Source organism: Anomalospiza imberbis, chromosome 4 (genome assembly GCF_031753505.1).
Source record: "Anomalospiza imberbis isolate Cuckoo-Finch-1a 21T00152 chromosome 4, ASM3175350v1, whole genome shotgun sequence".
In the NCBI taxonomy this organism is placed as follows: domain Eukaryota; kingdom Metazoa; phylum Chordata; class Aves; order Passeriformes; family Viduidae; genus Anomalospiza; species Anomalospiza imberbis.
Window position 1 is genome coordinate 68,803,210 of NC_089684.1, and position 12,555 is coordinate 68,815,764.

The window sequence follows — 12,555 nt, forward strand, 5'->3', positions numbered from 1 at the left end:
TGCACTCACCTCTCCTTTCCTGGAATAGCTGTCCACCTACAAACATCCCTTACAACATCTAGAGGCACTGAATATGAAAAACCCAATGCTGAAAATGTTGGCTTCTAACTTTCTAGTGGAGAAAACCCATAAAGTATGACCAAGTGCTCTGGGAATAATGGGTGATTTAGATTCCTTCAGGCTTGTGACATAATTACACAGAAAGATGTGGCACTGCCAATGTTTCAGGCATTTAATATCAAATACTCATAAACCTGTTAAAATTGAAATTGCATCCCTAATTACCAAATACATCTCATCAGTTTCTGTCACTCCCAACACAAATGTCAGAAGTTGGCAGAGTTACTGCCCTGTTTGCTGATATGCAGTCTTTATGAATTTACCTCTGGAGAGTAAAAGACTTCTGACTTTCCCAGTGCTTCATCAGCTTCTACCTTCTACTGCATACAAATATCTTTCCTGATGCTTTATTATGAGGTGAATGGCATTAGAAGTCACCGTCACTTTCATATGGGTAACAGTGCTGAATGATTAAATCCTATTGTCTGGACTTTCTATAAAAATCATTAAAGTGGAAAAGAGCTATCTCCAAATTGAAATTCTGTCTTCAAGGTCATTGCCATTTTACCTCTTCTGCCTTGACGGAAACATGCTGGTGTATACTCTAATGGTAAAAAAAATATATCCAATTTTCAATTAAAAAAACAAAGCAATACAATCTCTGTCAAGTCAGAAAATGGGAAAATATCCATCAGCACATTGCTTTCACAGCCTTTAGCTTTTGTGTCAATGACCCATGAAGCTATTCTCGAAGATCAGTCTGATTCTGTATCCTTCAGCAGAATAATTCCAAAACCAGAATGTGAGATGCAGGGAGACATATGTTACTTTAAGCTCTAATTGTTCACATGTTCCTTAGTCTCATTAGTGATCCTGAGTCCTGATTATAGTGATACCAGTGTGATTTTAATAGTTTTGGTGGGTAATATCTCATTCAGCACTTAAGTGGAAATGATATTAGCTGGCATGCACCAGCAGTTGATTTTTTCCAGTATTAAATATGGATTTAATAAACTAAAGAAAAATAAACCAATCCAATGCTCTCACACCCCAGCTCTGTTTCTGCAGAAAATTGCTGGTGCATGTTCAGTGGAACTGCTCTGTCTGAGGTGAGAAATACCCTTTATCAGTCTGGCAGAGTAATCAGTCAAGACCTGAAGTGTCCTGTGCAGATGGTCCACACCACAGCCCTGGCTGAATGTAATTAGATAAACCATATACCCACTTTGCTTGTACCTAAAGGAACAGCCTGAGGGAACTCACTCTTACAAGGCCCTTATCATCTTTTTCTATGTCTTAAAATCAAAGAAATAGCACAAGGAGAAGCTGAACTATCGAAATGGCAATACAAAATAAAATTTAAAAAAACAACCAAGACCATCTTTAAATTTATCTCAAGGCTTAGCTTGTATATATGCACACATTCAATGAAATAAAATTCTATATGCTTTCTATGGTCAATGTTTTCTGCAAAGGAAAATGCTGACCTCTGGTATCTCAGCAGGCATGAAAGAAAGCATAACCCTTGGAGTGAATTACAACTGTTGCAAAAGCTAAGTAATTGATGAATAGCAAACAGTGACAGAGCACATTGAAGATGTACTTCAGATCTCTAAAAATTTGAGAAAATGAAACACAGAATTATTGCTGATGTGACTCTCCTGCCTTAGCATGACTATTTTTCAAATAATCGCCTCTAGGTGTTCAATCTCTATCTGTAAATGACAAAATGTCCTTACCTGCATGATTATATGCTTAAAAAATGATCCATAAAAAGGGTGCAAAGCTTACTAAAGCATTTGTCGTAGGGGTCCTTTCAAATGTGCACAGTTTGACCTACCTTTCCTCCATCCAAGTTCTTGGGAATTTTGCCATGATTTCAACAGCAAATGTCTTGTACTTTCTGTTAAAAGGAGGGAGAATCAGACCAGGGCTGGTAGCTCAGAAATACTCTAGTTGTGAATGCATACACATTTCCTCACAACTGAGTTTCTAATCAATACAAGGAATTGATGGCTCATATTGGCCAGTGAATGGAGCTCAGAGTCCAGAGTGCTTGTTGCATCCTATGCACCAATTCCACTTCACATTTCTGAGCACCCTTGGGCTTGATCAGGTCATGAACTCTGGAGCAGGTGAATTTTTCCTTTAATCCAGTCCTTTCTGCCTCACATACCATGGATACAGTAAGAAAATATATGTTTTCTCATACTTAAAAGGTCTCTAAGATCTACTTCAATCAACACAGTTTATCTCTTACTATCAGTTGTTGTGAGTTTAATCATCCAGAATGGACTTAGTGTTGTGTGGAATGTTTGAATTTAAATCACTCCACAGACATCTCCATGAGTAGTATGACAGCAGGAAAGATAATTTCACCTCCGGCTGTGTTGGTTCCCCTAATCTGACCAAAAACCCAATAATGCTGATGTGCCCCGTAGGGATACTCTTTGGCTTGCAAGAATAAGTTTTTAGAAGATTTATTGTGTACAGATGAGAGAGTAACTAGACTGGTAGTTGAGTGGTATATTATTTATTCTTACTGAATTTCAATCCCACATAGCACAAGTACGTGAGAAAATGGAACCTGACTTTATAACAATACAATTATAATACAGCTTCTTAAACTTCAGCATTTGGTTCAGATTAAAATTATTATTTCCAATGGGCTACATTTTGGTGTGGGTTTGTCTGGGTTTTTTTTTTTTGTTTTTTTTTTTTTTTTTTTTTTTTTTTTTAGTTTTTTTTCTGAGTAATTTATTAATTTCTCTTGATTCAACATTTGTTTGTTGGAATGTGGAGATGGTTGGGTTGATTCTCATATTTGGATTTGTTCTGTAAGGCATGTTACTTTTGATATTTGATGAAAAAACGGTGTACAGCAAATCTTCTGCAATGACTTTTAAGCATTCAAAATGTAGCAAGGACTTTATGACAGTTTTAACCACCTGGTTATTCAAAGTGCCATTTCACATTCAGCTACCACAGTTAAAACAGAGATGAACAGGGTTATTTCTGGAGTGGTTGGAGCGCAGCTGAGACCACACCTGGCCCAATCTGCAGAGGAGTCTAAATATTCCCCGACATCAACCAGCTGTGGCTTCTTTCTGGCATTATGATTTTTTACAGATCTGCTGCTCATAGCAGGACCTGGTTCTGCTTAAATCAAGGCCTGACTGCCTACTGTTGGCAGTATTGAATTGGAACCATTGTGATCTTCATAAAATGCTTGAGTTCTTTGAAGTCTGTGCACATGGAAGGATTTTCTCCTTTCTTTTTATTTTTTTTTTTTCTCCCAGATGAGTATATTGGTACTTGTTTATTGTCAGATTTATCTTTGGATTTTTACAGTCTCCCTTCCCTACTGCATACTTTTATCACCTCTTTATGCTAATGCTCTCCCTGGCTGCCTGTACTATCACCTCTCCATTTATCTTCTTACCCTGTGTGATCTACGGTGCTCATTAGCTTCCTGTTCTCAGATCACTTTTTGCCTCCTCAGCATGCCAGATGACCCTTTCATCACCCGGCTATGTTTCACAATCAGCCCAAATAATGCTCCATACTTCCTCGCTATTCCTTAGCTTTGTTTCTTGCGCTGCTTACTACCCCTTGCCATTAATGCTCACCCAATTACACCAGGTTTTCAGCTTAGTACTGTATCAGTTGTCTTCATTGCCTGGGTAGTGCTTATTGATTTCCATGGTTCAGTATATCAGAGTATATAATTCCTAGCAAATTTCTTTCTCTGTCAAGTTTATTTAATCCACCCTCTTCCCAGTCTCCCCTTCAGACCAGACTTCATATTCATGAGGCCAACAGTACATTAACTGCTTAACTCATTGATTCTTGCACCTTACAAAGTGCTTCATCCATAACCTTGCACATTCTGCCTGAATTCAGGCAACTTGTAATTCCTGCTCTGGATATGGCTACTCAGAGCATTTATTTAATGTCTGTTTTATACAATTTATATGCCTCAATTGATACTTTTGCAGCCACCACATAAAATGTTTTCAGCTCATTTGCTCCAAAGTACTTAAATTTGTATTTCCCAAAGCTCCTTCCAGGTTTTATGATTACTCATGTTAAATAACAAATTAAAAAAAAAAAAAAAAAAAGAAAGAGGAGAGTTTTGTTGTGGCTTCTGTTTTATCCTAAAGATCTTTTCATTAACAATATGACTTTGAGGAACTAGGAGACTTGCAGACTTTCATACATTAATCCTTTTCAAAAAGAAGCCTTCCTTGGTCCTATGTAAAAACACCCTTCAGTCTCCTGGGAGTTTTGATAAGGTAACAGATATCTGTAAATTTAATCTTCCATTTAAAGTTCCAACTGTCAAGTGCAAAAATAGTGTATATTGCACAAAAAAAGAGGAATCTATATAATATGATGACAGAATAAATGGAAAAAAAGGTAAATTAAAGATATTTTTGGATAAGCAGCTCAGTTATTGGCCATGAAGTTTACATAATTCATGGGGGATAGAACTACAAAGAACAATCCCAGGAACAGATGGTGTGGCTTTAGTTTTTCTGTTATTTTAAAATATTCCCAAAGTAGTTGAAGATTTCCCAGTTCTGGACAATGCAGAAATGTGGCAATGGCCACAGACACTTCTAAGGAGCTTATTGTTTTATAGTTACCTTAAAATATATTTTGAATCTTTTTAAGTGTTTTTCTATGTTTGATCAACCTCCTGGGTTTGGCAAAATACTGTGATGATAGAAGGGACATGGTTGAGCCAATTCATAATTTTATTGAAGAAATAAATAAGTTCTGCAGCAAAAGATATTCCAACAGTGGAAAAAAAGTGTTGACTAAATGAGTCCAAATTGAAGATAATTCTTTTCAATTTCAAACTTTTGAGTTTGTGCACGCACAAAACAGTCCAGTCACAAATCAATGTCGGTATGTCTCATTCCTCTCACATAGTACAATCAGAATAGATGGAAAATTTTTGCTACAAAGTATAAATGAAGATAAATCCTGCATAGTTAGGGCTGGAATACGTGCTTGTAGATATTTTTATAGTGTTCTATATTCTCTACTGTGCTTTATCCAGAGGCAGACTAACAGGGGTCAAGAGGGTGTAAGAGAAGTTTAATAATCATTTGTTCATCTTCCCTTCCCGTCAGACAGGTGACACGTGGGGTTTTCTGGTCACCTTCATCATCAGACACCTGGAATATATTGCAGATTTTCTAATACAAAAGCATTTGATTCTGTGATTGTGATGATTATGAGGAGAGGATTAAAAATCTTAGTTCATCAAGGGGGATAAAGAGTTTGAGGCCCTTGTTTTGATGTCAGCAATGGAGCATATCCATGATGACTGCAGAGAGCAGCTGCAATCCAGAGGTGTATTACCACTGGGGAAGAAGGAATCAGAATATTTCAAAATTCTATAAATATTGCAGTGACTTTGTGCTTAGAAGCAGTCTTGGCACTCTCACAGGATGCATTTACAGGCTGCCCTCCATGGTAAAAACCAGCCTAACCTTGAGGCTATTTTAGTTCCAAGTTAGACTCTTACCCTGGAGACTTCTATTTCAGGGTAACAGGGAGGTAAATTAAACCTGGTATAGAAATTGGCAGTATTTTTATCATCCAGGGAGGCAAACCCCTACATCTGAAGGAAACAGCTAAATCATCTTTTGTCATTACACTTATTACTGCCATGAGATGATCTTCCAGCCATTGTAGACGACCTCATGAGCATTGCTGTCCAAAGGAAGGATAAAAGCAAACCTCATGTTTTTAAAAGCAAACCTCATTTTTGCAGAGAACATAGTGGAGAGGACATCTGCTGTTGTAAATCTGTGATTTTCCCATCAGCCACAGCCTTTCTGAAATTAAAGGTGAAGGTTGCAGAAGGGAGGTGCTTTGCATAAATTGTGTTTTCTTTTCCCCCTTGAAATAAATGCAGGTCATGGTTAATGAAGTGCATATTTGTATATGGCTGAAAATCACTGCAAATTCCCATTTCACTCATATGTATTATTTGATTTTTCACATTAGTTATGGATTAGTAAGTACTTGTGGGACTGCTCTTGTAGACAAAGGTTCATAAATCAAAACAGAAATTCAAATGTATTTTGATCCCTGTAGTATCTCCCAGTACATATATTTCCTTCAGAAGTGTCACATGTACAACAGCATTAAAGAACCTCAGGTAATGTTACATATTTGAGCATCAAATGTGTGAATAACAGGTATAGTTCTTATCACCATGTAAACTATATAAAGGATCAGATGTAAATAAATGGAAATTTATCTTGACAGAAACTTTTATTTTTTATACAGCTACTTGTAATAAAGACTGGAAGGGATCTGTGGGATAATTCACAGGCTAATATACAGGCCATGCGGTATTAGAACCTGCTCCAGAGCTTTGCTCTCATACTCTTCTTGAATATTCAATATTGTTGAGTATTGTTATTCACAGATGCTGAGATTCACAGCTCAGTTAGAGGACATGCAGCTGTATTATATACCTATGGAGCTCTGACAAAGGTCAAGGGAGTGAGGGAAAAACCAGCTTATTCCTGTGCCATTCAGCCTTTAACCTCTTTTGAACTTTCCAACGTAGAGATCAGATTTTTTGTACCTGTTGCCATGCTGGTCTTACTGATAGGAATCCATCCTCTGAGTGTGGAGGGATGCTGGATCTCACTGTCTCACCTGTGGGCATTCTCAGACTTGGGGACAAATGAACAGCAGTGTGCTGCATCAACACCACTCTCAAAAGCAGAGAAAATAAAGTTATTTATTTCCAAGCATACTGGCATGAAGATGAATTGCGACTCAGCCAAAGGTGTCTCAAATTGTTGTTGACTCCAGCAAACCTGTGCCATTTTCCTCCCTGTCTTTTTGTTCTGCTGACTTTCCTAAACCTTTTCTTTCCTCCAAGTTATATCACTGGTGACCCTGTTGTACATGGAGGTTATATAATTCATGTTGTATATGAGATAAATCCATTTTGTATGTGACAAAGATATCACAGAACAACACTCAAATGGAGTGGAATTTTTCCAGTGTGCTCTTCTGAATTTTAACTCTGCTCCCATGGAAGCAAAGGGAACATTTGCCTTCAGCATTAAGAATGGTTAGAATAGATAAAAACAGGTGTTGCTTTAATAATTAGGCAGCTGGTTTTTCCAAGTGTTCTAAATTCAGTTTAGACTGCTATGTGGAGGAAAAGAAAATATATGAATAATAACCATAAACCTTAAGGAAGGGTACCCATTAAAAAAATCAAAAGCTAAGCATGGATGAATACATCCTAGAACACAAGATTTTAAAGAGTAACATTGTGTAATGGGGCAACACATGTGCTTAAAATTACACCACTTCATCATACCCACAATTTTTAAATTAAATAAATCAGTGCTGTATTTGAAAAGTCTATAGCACAACTAAACACATGTAAATTAGTATTCCAAGTAGTACGTCTTGTTGGGACCTTTGCACAAGAGGTGATACATAAAACATCCCAGGGATGTAGAGAAATATTTTAATCTCTTTTCTACAGAAAACTGCCTGAGGTTTGGAAAAAATAGGAGCCAACTCTGGAGCGCTGTAACAGGAAGTCCAAACATGAAGACTGAGTATGTTTAGCTTCAAACATGTTTTCTATTTCCTAGACCTGAAAATTCAGATAAGTGATAAAGGTTTTCTTTTTTTTTTTTTTTCCCAAAACTGCCTGTCCTGAGAAGTTAGTTGTTAAATCTCACTAGATTTCTAGGTGAGATGGCGCCTCAGTCCTGTGAGGTATTGGCACAGCTTTACACAGCATCACAGCGAGCTCTTTATAAAAAGAAAACCTGTCCTGACAGCTGTCTCTGAGACAGAAAACCAAAAAAGGCTCCCATTGTGCTTCATATTTCCTCTTGGTTATTTCTAGCTGACTTTTGTAACTGCTAGAATATTTTTTATTCTTATTTCTAAGGGGACTGATTTGGATTTTTCTCATACAATATTTAGATAGTCGTGGCCCTGCAACCTGCTTTTTTAGTTACTTCTTTCACCTGGAACCAAACTACTGAAATGTAGATATTAATACACATGACAGATGGAAAATTAATCTAACCCCATGAGACACAAGCAATCTGTGGCAAAGGAGGAAGGTGAGCTTTAGTCATTTCTCCTTGCCTGTCCTCTTTCTTCTCTTCCCCATGCTAGGGAGGCCTCTGGACACATTTCATCAGGTAAGCAGGAGCTGTCTTCAACGCCTGATATCAAATTGACGCTTTTCAACTTACAGGCAGATCAGTGCAGCAGAGCCATGCAGTATGCAAATAGATTTAGAAATAGAAACGCGGCCGTGTTTCACAAAAGTGCACCAGATGCAAGTATGTTTTCCATCCTTTACATTTTCCAAGTACCCTGAAGCTCGGTGAAGTTGATCACATATAAGTCTTTAAAATAAACCTCCTTACTCATCCTCTGACAAGCTTGATTTGTGTGTCAGAAAGAGGTTTGACCCATTGTTATTCATTGTCCCTCCATCAGTGGGATTGTCTGCAGTACAATCAGCAGGGATTAACTAATACCTGTTCAGGCCCACAGAAGGAATTCAGGAGTGAGCTCATACACAAATGAAAATAACCAGGATCTTGTTGACACTGCTCACTTATTTGACCCTTTAAGCTAACAGACATTTAGTTTCACTGGGATGTAAAAAAATTGAATGGGATTCCCAGTGAGCTTTACATTCCTTGGCAGGTAACCAGATTATGTGCTCATTCTGTGTCTGGTAAACCTAGTTCCACACTACATTAGGAATTTATCAAAGCAAGTCAAATCACTTCTCTATGAACATGAAGGAATCTTGTGAGAATTTTGTGTCTGCTCCTTTAGAAGTTCTTCTGTCTCTCGTTAGGATTTATAATTTGGCTGGGTATTTCCTTGAACTGATATTAAATTCATGATCTGACTTCATCCATCATTAAAAAAATACATATAGTTCCTTTTTTTTCTTTGAAACAATAACTGTGGAATCAATGTACTATGGAGCTCAAGTAAATTGAAGCACTAAATTGCCATGTATGTAATTCACAGCTATATATCACATCTCTGCAAACTAATCTCAAAATACCCTCAGATCATTGTCAGAAACAGAACTTTATGACTTTGCATTTTCTTCTAAAACCAGCTCTATTCTGTATTACAGAAAATGGTGACTAAGATTTATTATTCATATCTTAATAGATTTTCAGCTTTTACAAAGTCTTGTATAAGACATTACTTTTATATAGTAATTTCAGAAATAATAGGAAGGTAGCCTACACATGGGTGAGTAAATGTGCTGCTTTCAAAGCAATGTTTGCCAGCATTCTTTGCAGTTTCAAATACTTGGCCATTTCCATAGTATTTTGCTGACTAGAATATTCCCACGTTAATTTTAAGTATGTCTGTAAATCTTGCCTGGAAAAAGTGTTTCTGGCTTACCATTTCTTAGTTTTCAGGATTTTCCAGAGAATGAGAAATATTTCAAGAAGTGTGTGGTTGTTTTGTTTTTATCTGTGTGTCTGAAAGCATATTTGTGTGTGAAGCTGTATGTTCTATTTTATTTTGTTTTGAGGGAAACAATCTTGTCAGACAGGAAGGAATTTCATCCTTGAGTCACTCATAGTGACTGACAGAGGGCAGGTATAGAATAGAAATTCTTCCCTGTGAGGGTGGGCAGGCCCTGGCACAGGGTGCTCAGAGAAGCTGTGGCTGCCCCTGGATCCCTGGAAGTGTCCAAGGCCAGGCTGGATGGGGCTTGGAGCAGCCTGGGCTGGTGGAAGCTGTCCCTGCCCATGGCAGGGGGTTGGAACAAGATGGACTTCAAGGTCCCTTCCAACCCAAACCATTCTGTGATTCTTTGAACAGTAAAATTATCAAAACCAATACAAGCATCTTCCAGATCTCCAGCAGAGCAGCCTCATTTTCTCATTTCTTTGTGGAAGGAAGAAGGGTATTGAAAGGACAGGTGGAAGATTGGGAAGGAAACAGGGCACAGCTTTACAAGATAAGGCTTGTAGATCCCAGCATTGCAACGAATCCTTCAGATTTTGCATTGCCTCAGCCCATCCTACCCTGCCCCAGTAGTGGTTTCCATTCCACACATTCAATTTTTCTTAGTGTTTTGGGTTGTGTTTTTTAAGGATCTGAAATTGCTGCACAAGAAGTGCTGTGTTTGCATTGCTGTCCTTAGGAAGTGCTTCTTTTACCAAAGGCTTGATAATATTTTTTAAGGAGTTTCCAAGCAGTTAATACATAATGAATAGATTAGAGAAGTTGGTAAATCAATTGCTGCCATCTCAGCAGGTCTCGTGCAGTCTGGATTCTGCTCCATAGCAATTAAGGGTTCTTGTAGAATAGAGAAGGCTATTCTCTGATTGAACCTGTATCAATTACATGAAATTATAAAATAGTGTGAATATATGAAAAGGTGTGCATTGCACAATCGTTTGGGCTGTGGTGGGGTTTCTATGACAGAAGTAGAGGGTGCTAACAGAAGCACTTTGTGGCAAGGAGACGATCAGCACTGCTTTGAAATGCTCTGAAATGTAGGGCCTTAATTCCTCCATCTTTCCCTTCCTTTTTTCCCCCCCGGCTTTGACAATCACCCTCTGCTTCAGGCAAAGATCAGGTTTATGGCAGAGGCAAATGGTGTATTAGAAACTGCTGCAAAGTTTGCCTTTCCTATCTTAAAATCTATTTCTATTCTATCAAATCAGGCTCTTTGGTTTTTTTTTAATCCTTACAGTTCCAAAATCTGTTCATGCTTTTACTACTTTTCTTCAGCTTTAAGCCATGTTTTACCCATTTTTCTCTTTTGAGCTGTATATCTTTTTTTTTCTTTTTTTTTTTGTGGGGGGGCTTTTTTTGACTTTTAAAATATTTTTTTTATTCTCTACCTTGTCTTCTTGACTTGATGGCTTTGTTTGGTGACTTAAACCTTCTCAGTGATCCTCCTTCATAACTCAGCTTTTTCTAAAAAGGCTGATTTGTCATTGTTAGAATGAAAACATGCTCAGTCCTCAATGTTAAAACAGCAAGTTTCAGAAGACAATCATGATTTTGAATTGGCAATGATGCCAAGTACCTCCCCTATGCACTATTACTCAATTGGCAAGCATCACACAGCTAAAAGGGATTGAGAAGTAAAAATTACATTGTGCAGCACAATTTTTCATTACTTGTATGAGATCTTGAAAACTATGGAAGCTACAAAGTCTGTTGCAGAGGAATCTGCCTGTCCTCCATGATCATCTTGAAGGACACACAACCCCCATAATGTAGTTGGAGATCTTCATCCTTACCTAGTGACCACTACATGTGAGGTCTTTAAACATGTCTACACATTTAAAAAAAAACACAAAAAATCTTTTTGTTAAATGTTAGTGATTTCATACAGCTTTCCAGTATTTTCTTTCTAGTTCCCTGTAAAGGAGTCCTTCAGATTAATACATTTCAAGCACAGCATTCATTATTGTAAGCACATTTTTCAGATCTGAACTTAGTTCTGATTTATCCTGTCTGCTGTTTGTTTTCTTTGTTGCCCAGGATATTGCCTGTACAAGTAAATGTGTCACTGTACTTCCTTGAGAAAATCTGTGATGAGATGCTAAAAATGTCCTTTCCAGACTGTGTGTTAGACACAATAAATATTGCATATATTGTGACTTATTCTTCCACAATTAATGAGCAAGATATTCTTCCTTTTGTATGTAATGTAGATAACAGGGTACTTCTTATTAAAATTTTTTCCTGTAGAGAAGTATCTATTTGTGCTTTGAATTTGGAAAAGATCCTGCCTTTCATAAGCTGCTGCACTTTTTTAGTTGGCAGCAAAATTGGCCTCAATTTTAAACTTCTTCTCAGCAAAATAGGTTAAGATTTTCTTTACATCCAAATGCTCCCTTTCTGGAGGAGACCAGGTATTGTTGTGTATTACCTCGGCCAGTTAGCTAACATCAGCTCTGTCACCTTTCCTCATCTCCTTGCTTTAAATTCAGCAGGGTTAAGAAATGTCTTACCTCTTTTAAGGATTTACCTCTGAGAAGATATCTCAGTGTAGGCACACATTTTCTAGAAAAGAGTTCTATTGTCAAGCACGGGGTGAGTTTCTTAAGTTTTCTTATTTATTATCTTTTCCTGTTTCTTATACACTCCTTCAACCTGAAGTTTTTATACTCAGACTCTTCCAGTAAACATTAAGTTATCTCTCTCTGTCTTTATGTAACATTCTTCCATCTCATAATTCTTACTTACTACTCTCAAAAACTGCATCCTGGATTGGAGATTTAGTGTTTGAGATGAGGAAAATAAAGCCTTATTTCACTGAAAATAAATCAGGGTTTTTTTGTTTGGTTGGTTGGGTTTTTTTCCCCTCATTTAAATCCATCTGGTCATTACAGACTGAAAATTAAACTCAGGCTTTAATGCTAGGTTTCTACTCTGTACAGCAGAACTATAAATAATGGAACAAGTGAGACA